We start from the raw sequence: 8,697 nt of genomic DNA on the forward strand, positions 1-8,697 counted from the left end.
AGAGAAGATACTTCATATTTCAGTAGAAATGAAATTAGTCTGAATTCTAACATCCAGGTGGTTTGTACTGAGAAAAGTGAAATATCTTTTAAGTAAGTATTGTGGAGAATAAGAGCCTGAAATGACTAACAAAATCAAGCTAGTGTGGCATCCCCGAGAACCCAGTGCGACTGAAAATGAAAAGCAGTACTGGCAACATCATAAGCTAGGAGGGGATTTTCACCTCCATTGCTCAGTGTCCTACTGAGTCAAATTGAACACCATCAGGTTGCCCCAGGTTCGGTACTATACTTGTGAATGAAGCCAAAAGCCAGTGGAATAAGGAAGAAAAAAAAAAAATCAGGTAGCAAAACTTAAAAAAAAAAAAAAAAAATTATAGCATTGACATAGTTCTGAATTTTTTCTCTTTAAATTTTTTTCCCTTTTTAAATTTATCTTGATTGACTTTATACATTTAATCACTTTACGTCAGTAATGCGCCCTTTGGAATCATAGTAGATATGTAATGGCTGCTTTCTTTACTAAACTGTATGTACTATATTGGTTTTTAATTCTGTTTTGGCCTCTTATAGAAATTTTTTGATAATTTTTCAATTCCAATATATCTATATATTCATTGATATCCTGTAGACATGACTAAAAACTTTATTAACAGTAATTGTAAAATCCAATTTTGATATATAAATATAGTTGGTAAGGCATAAGTCAATACAAGTCTTCTACAGTGGTCAAACAACTTTTACTCTTTTATTTACCATAAATTGGAATGTCATTTAAAGAAGTTCTAAAAAAAACTAGATTATAACTAGAATAAATGAATTTATAAATACAAAGAAAAAAATATATTAATCCTGAGAAGGATGGAGCCGGTAGGTGGCCCACATGGCTGATCGTAGTTTGAGTTCCAGACCTGGTGGCTTGCTTTCTCACTTTCTCTCTCCCTCTCTCTCCCCAACCCCTGATTAAATTAAAATCAATAAATAAATCGATAAAGTTCAAAAAAAAAATCGTGAGAAGGATATCACCAAATGCAACCAGAGAGTCAAACACTGGCACTGGTCCATCCAAACAACACCAAGTAGACAGAGGCTGCAAAACATGGGCTTGTAAAAGCCCGTACTGGCTTGTACTGTGGAGATGCTGCTAAACCCTCAGGCCAAATATATAACTTATTCTGATTCTACGTATACCAAGTCTGTTTCTGTTTACTTGTGGAAAAGAACATTCTGGCCAGAGAGAAGTAGTGTTGGATTATATTGCTGTATTTTTCTTTTTTTTCAAATAACACACCGCTTTCTGATTTATATACTTCAGTCTCCTGTGAGTTTAGTCAGTGTGAGTCATCCAACACATCTGACTAATTATAGGGTATTGACAAGATTGAGTCTGTAGCCCTGGGAAACTGGACCAGAGTGAATGAAGTCAGCAATGTGGTAACTTCACTAAGTTGTGTGGCCTCTTGACTTCTGGCAATTTCACCAGCTTCCTCAGCCTCCTCCGTACTTCCAAACTTCCATAATAGAATTATTTGTTAACAAAAAAGATTAGCTACAAAACAAATAGTAGATAGACTCTCCGTCTGTCATTCAGGATATCTCAATATAATCAACACATGAACATTGAAACCGAACATTTGCATAAGTATTTTATCCTTCCATGATTCATTTATGCATGAAAAATCAGAGGATATTTTTATACTTAGAAAGTGTTTTTTATTGGAACAATTCCTTTCCAATAAACAAATACTGTGATTTCTGAAAGTGAAAACATTTAAAATTTGATGAAAAAATAGGAGAGATAATATGGTATATTTAAAGCAAAGTTTTAAGCTATCTTAATGGTATGATGGCATATATCCAGCAGTAGAAAAAACGAGCACTACACGGCATCTTTCCTCCCTTGCTCGGGTGGCAGGAGAGTAACAGAGTAAGTATCAGGGCCAAGGGAAGAATGAGAATGAAAGTACAATTTTATTACTCTCAGAGAAGCACAGGACCACTCAATGCTGTGCTCTGCTCATATGGACAGGATAAGTCCTGTGAGAAGCCATTAAAGATGCCTAATTTTCCCTGCCGTGATCTTCATATTCTTCACTTACATAGGCAAACCTGAGTATAATTCTAGAGATCTTATTATTACTTTTTTTTTGTTAGAACAATTTTTGCCACAGGGTGCATGTGCTCACCAGAAAGACATAGACAAAGACAGAAAGTGAGAAATCCTCTCTCTCCCGTCCTCCACCAGGGAGATGGCCACATTCAATCTCTTCTCCTCCATCCTCCTCTTGGGATTTTGGGCACACACTCACATGCCTGGCATGAGTTTTAATCCACCTGGTCCAGTACTCGAACTGCAGTCAACGACATGAGAGTCCAGCAACATAACCATTAAGCCATCTGCTGGTCCCGAGATTTTACCACTTTTAAATTATACCAGTGTATGGATAAGGAACGTTGAGAAAAGGAGTTGGACTGAGTGCAATTATGATACAAGTTTTTAAAGTGAAAGATGGCAGAAAAAAGAGAAAAGGAAAGGTCAAAAGAAAAAAAAGAGAAAAAGAAACTTTAAAAAATAAAAAACAATGAGGAAAGAATGCAGTTTAGGCTCATGCCTTTTTTTTGAGAGAAATTATTTGCTATAGAGCATGTGCACTCACCCATGAGACAGAAACAGACAGACAGACAGAAAGTGAGAATTCATTCCTGGGGGGCAGGGGGATAACTATGCTCCAATCCCTTCATTCTCCTCTCGGGATTTTGGGCACACATACACACACGTGTGTGAGTTTCAAGTCACTAGGTCCAGGAATTGAACTGAAAGAGTTCAGTTCCTTAACCACTATGCCACCTACTGACTCCTGGCTCTTGCCTTCGATACATGGACCTTGCATACCTAACTTTGGCCAAATAAAATGTGGAAGTGATGAGTGGCAAGGGTACTAGGTAGTCAAGGGACCAAATTGCAGCAGAATTGACACAGAGAGAGAAGATGAAAAACTACCTCAATGCTACAGTATAAAGGTATTCCTCAGGCCTTGGAATCAGATAAACTCTGGTTCAGTAGCAGTTCATCCATAATTAGCTTATAGTTTCTTTTTTCTTTCTTTTTTTTTTTTTTTGAGAGGTTTCTGCTATAGGGCGCTTGCACTTGCCAGAAAGACAGACAGAAAGGGACAGAGAGACTGAAAACAAGAAATCACCCCCCAGGGGAGATGGCCACTCCACAATCCCTTCTCCATTCTCCTCCCGGGATTTTGGGCACACACACACATGCTCCCGGCGTGAGTCTAAGCCACCAGGTCCAGGACTCAAACCACGGTCGACTACCTGGGAGCCCAGTGACGTAGCCAGTATGCTATCTGCTGGTCCCGACTTTTTTTTTTTTTTTTTTTTTGAGAAGTTTCTTTAGGACCATTATCCAAATTTCTGAAATGTGGATAGAATCATCTAGTAGGGATATTATAAACATTAAATAAATCCCAGAAAATAGTGATTTACACATAGTAGGTCCTTAATAAATGATGGTTATCAACATTAAATATCATGGGAAATTTCTTTGTAGACTATACACACTTGGTTTAAAGGTGCATTTATCTGAAAGATAAAGAGTGATTCCTTTGTTGCACTTAGATGCTTTGTAATCATTTATTTAGTATTTTCATCTATACTAAAAAGAGCTTGAAAATATTAAAAGTACTTTCTTTTACTTAACACAAAGTTATTCTAACAAATAATAACTTCCTTTCTCTATAATTGTGTAAGAACTGAACCGTTCTCTCCCATGTATCCATTTCTGTCAACGCTTAGGAGTTTCTAAGAACATTCATTTGAGATCAATCTAGTCATACCAAGTGTGTAGTCAACCTACTCCATTATTGAAATAAATACTCTTAGTCTTGGTCTCTCGATCATTTATTTCCTTGTCATGGAAATATACACAAGCCTTTTTTCATTTTCTAAATATTAATTTTATTCCACATCGCCATCCCCTGGGCTTTAGATTCATGCCAAAGTTTGCATAGCATCAGATTATTTCATAGTAGAATTGTGAAATGAAGGCTTGTTCTGCCAACAGCTCCTGGTGGACAGTAAATGGTGAAATCTCATATTCTCTTACAAATGTATGCTGTTAGCAGTTTGTTGTTAAGACAGCAGTACAGAAGGTCACTGTGTGGTTGATAACCCTTAATTTACAGTTAAAATTTACTTAATTTCCAATCTTAATCACTGTCATTTTTTCACATTTGCATTGATAGACAGAAATCCCAAAGCAAAAGTAGTATAGGGCAAAAAAAATCACAGGAATTAAAATCAGAAAATAGGAGAATCATTCTATTTCCAACAAATTCTAAGTCTGTTGCTTGAGTGGTATATTGCTTAACCATACTGACCTTCAATTTCTCACCTCCCAGAAGCTGTGGGGAGAATGGAATAAAACATCATTAAACAAAACATTTATTAAGTACCTAGCTTTTAGGGCCAGCTCCTGGTTTGGTGGTTAAGATGACTGGATCTCACAGGGCCAATTGCACAGTTCACATCCTGGACACTCCAGTTTGAGAAACATGTTGGGCATATGTACACATATGCCCAAACATCCAGGAATGAGGGGTAAGTGTAGGAGAAGAGATTGTGACATGGCCATTCCCCATAGGGACTGCTTTCTTGGATTCTCTCTCTCTCTCTCTCTCTCTCTCTCTCTGGCACATGCACCTTTGGGCAAATTTAAAAAATAAATAATGAGCTTTCAATAGGAACTCAACAAAGGCTAGGTTACTACTTTCTTCTATCTTTTCCTTCTTTTCAATAATATTAATTGCTGTGCCTACTTTAAAACTGCCAATTGAATAGGGAGAAAATAGTCCATTTAAGCAAAACCTAAAATAAAACCACACCTTTAATGAACATTCTATCCATTTTCCTTTACTTGGAACTCTAATATCAGTCTTGGTTATAGAGAAGTTTTACATATCTCAAAGAATTGTGAGAATAAGAAGTAAAAGTTTTCCAAAATACCATTTGTTTGTTGAAATATCTCTGCACCTAAAATTAAAAGTGGCCAATAAATATTTGTTTATAGAATGCTCACTAAAGCCTTAGCAATAAAATTGAATGTGCCTAGTAAATTGTATTACACAAACAGAATATTCATTATATTCCTAAAAAGTCTAGAAGTAAATCTATTTAAATAAATCTACCATTTCTATCCTTCCCTTTTTTGACTTGAACAGGTTTGTGTAAAATGATACATCACTTTAAACTACATATGAAACCTCTAGTTTCCAATGAGATGACATTATCACTAATGAAATACAATTTTATGCACAACTCTTAAAAAATTTTGTAGGAATTACTTTTTCCATTTATCAGTTACAAGAATATGTTAATGGGATATGAATTGCTAGAACTGGATTATCATTTTAAAATTGGAATCCTATTAAATTATATCAACTACAATGATTTTATAAACACCATCAATTTTTCTATTAATTTTTTTTGCAGACTTCTACTCCTCTGGTTAAAGGTGTCAAGAACTCAGTAGAATAACTGTATGTAAAATGTTAATTTACTTATCTAGTCCTTACTTAAGGTGGGGCGGAGGGGAATAAAAGGTAGAAAGGGAGAGAAAGAGGAAGAGAAGTAGAAGGTATTAGGTAGATTCAGCAATAATGAAATATAATGCCCTTGGATCCAAGAAGGCAAAGAATGATGTCCCGAGGGACCATGATACATACTCTAAAAAGTTATTCTTTGTGCTTGCAATATTAACTTTGTTCTAAGGACCACATCACTTTGTCCTGTGGGCCAAGTCCTTCTTCAAGTAGGCTCATAGTTCAAAGAAAGTGAGTGGTGGGTATAACTAACAGTACTTCAGACTATTTTTTAAACAAAGAATTATGAGAGGGTTTTTTTGCAATTAATATAACCAATACTCTGAATAATAAAACATCCGTAAAAGTTGAATAATGGTGCAGAAATGTAAACTTCTTTAAACTGGCAACCAAGTTTAGATTCTTTGAAAGAAAGTTATTGGTATTCTACTTGTCATTTGACTTCTAAAAGCAAGTGAAATCTTTTTCAAAATAATATATGTCACGTGACATACTAGTCACATACGTGCAATACCAGGAAAGGCAAACCTTGTAACATTTGAAGTGGATAGATCAGATTATCAACAAAACTCAAGAGATTAGTTCTAAAGTTTCTCAGGGTGGGGTTGGGAGGAGGAAATCATGTACCATTGACCCGCAAGAGCTCTCAGTGTAAGCACTCCACCCACACACAGCTGCACAGCCCAATTTAAGCATGTGATCTTGGGAAGAAAGAGTTGGGAAAAAACAGAGGTATTGCACAATTAGAGATTTTTTGCCAAAGTGTTCCCCAGCTTGCCCTAGACACCTTGAATCTGGCTCTCGGACACACTGAAAGGGCTTTCCTGATCTCCACAAAGCCAGAAGCAGGCTGCTCTAGCAGCCAATTGATTCTCCTGGGTCAGTTAAACTCAAGTTCAAGAACCCTATAACATCTGGGACACAGCAGAGAAAGACTCCTCTTCTCTTTGTTGTTGTGTCCAACATCAGTCCAACACAAAACTACACTGGCTAAATCATATTCTGTCTTTCTTTTGTATTCCCATGTATAAATCTTCCCAAATAAAAATAGGGCAGAGTTTGTGTTTTTAGTCAAACTGTGACAGTAAACTTCTCTTTATATTGTGTGATTTATTTGAAAAAAATTATTTGCGTGATATCACACTGATATGGCAGAGAACATCAAAAAAAGTAGAAGATTAATACAAAGCTTTCCAACTCATTTTCAGAAGAAATTGTTGACCCATGGCTTATATCCACTTCACTGCTGAAGGAGAAATTACCTTCAAACAAATTTTATTCATACTCACATCTGCTCTGCATGGTCCACTTGATGGATATGGATTTAAGAGGAGTGACTGCATCAAAATGCACTGTAAGACTCCAAGTATCCGTCACGGGCCACTTCCATGATAGGAAGTACCTTAATTTTGTCAAAGGTGTCGTAGACTCAGATGATCTCCCTTTGAAAATTTCCTGTGGGACTCTGCAGCAACATAAACTGCTTAAGAAAATTAGAAAGAAGCTTGTCCATAAAACTGAGGATATGATCAAGAAGATTGCTAATGAGAAAAACAATGACACTTTCTGAAGAAAGGTTGGTACCAACATCAAGCATGGTGTGATTGGAAACCATTTGAATCAAACATATATGGCTAAAAGTCTTAGATTCCAGTCTTATCCTCTAACTGACACTACCAGTCTAGACCAGTATGTGGAAAGAAAGAAGGAAAAGCAGGACAGAATCTACTCCATGGCTTGATCCAGAAGAAATGAGGCTGAATCTTCTCTATTTGAGTGACTTCTGAAAAAGGGCTATGAAGTTATTTCCCTCACAGAACCTTTGGATGAATATTGTGTTCAAACCCTTCCAGAGTATGATGGAAAGAGGTTTCAGGATGTTGCTAAGGAAGGAGTGAAGTTTGATGAAAGAAAGAAAACTAAGAAAAGTCATGAAACAATGGAGAAGGAATCTGAGTCTTTGCTCAACTGGATGAAAAATAAAGCCTTTCTGCCAAGATTGAAAAGGCTGTGGTATCTTAGCACCTGGCCGAGTCTCCATGTGCTCTTGTGGCCTGCCAGTCCAGATAGTCTGGCAAAATAGAAAGAATCATAAAGGCACAAACCAGTAAGGATATCTCTACCAAATATTATGCCAATTGGAAGAAACATTTTAAGTTAATCCCAGACTTCCACTGACCAGAGACATGCTTCAATGATTAAGGAAGATGACAATGACAAAATGAGTTTGAATCTTTCTGTGGTCTTGTTTAAAACAGCAGCACTTTGGTCAGGATATCTTCAACCTGACACTCACAGGTTGAAGCTTGCAGAGATAGACTAGACAGAATATTTCCTCTCAATTTAAACACTGGCTCTCATGTGAAGAACCTGAAGAAAGAACAGAAGACACAAAGAAGATAAGGAGCAAGACAAGAAAGAAATGGATGTGGGAACAGATGAGAACAGAAGACAGCAAGAGAAAGAAAGAGAAAGGAAGAAAGAGAGAGAGAATGAGAAAGAAAAGAAAGAAAGAAAGAAAGAAAGAAAGAAAGAAAGAAAGAAAGAAAGAGAGAGAGAGAGAGAGAGAGAGAGAGAGAGGGAGGGAGGGAGGGAGGGAGGGAGGGAGGAAGGAAGGAAGGGAGGAAAGAAGGAAGGAAGGAGGAAGAAAAGTATTTATACATTCCCTATAATTGTGAACTGAATAAATAAATTGTGATTATTCAAGTAATGGAACTTGATGCAGCCCTTTAAAAAGATCTTGATGAATACAAACAACATGAAAATGCTTATGTAAATTATTAAGAAAAAGTGATCTTTAAAGTTATAATATATACGTACTTATGTATTCTTCGATATATTGAAGAATATTGAAAAACAGAGAGAGAAAAATGAACCAAAACGTTTTCAGTGGTTATGTCAAAGTAAAGAACTACATATTATTTTTAGTTTCTTTTCTATTTTCATTCATATTGTTTTTAATCTTTTTTTTAATAGACAGGATTTTCAAAACATTATGCAAAACTCTTCAGCTTTTTTCTTTCAGATTTCTTTTTTTTTTTTGCCATAGGGCATGTGTGCTCACCAGAGAGAGACAGAGAAAGAGA

The 8,697-nt window shown here is 36.2% G+C and overlaps 1 pseudogene; it reads left to right on the forward strand.

Moving 5' to 3' along the window:
* The window catches only part of LOC102468425 (endoplasmin-like), an 18,833-nt pseudogene extending 10,755 nt beyond the window's left edge, over positions 1 to 8,078 (forward strand).
* The last annotated feature ends 619 nt before the right edge of the window (positions 8,079 to 8,697 follow it).

The sequence above is a fragment of the Tupaia chinensis genome, unplaced genomic scaffold, assembly GCF_000334495.1.
Source record: "Tupaia chinensis unplaced genomic scaffold, TupChi_1.0 Scaffold000225_1, whole genome shotgun sequence".
Lineage (NCBI taxonomy): Eukaryota > Metazoa > Chordata > Mammalia > Scandentia > Tupaiidae > Tupaia > Tupaia belangeri.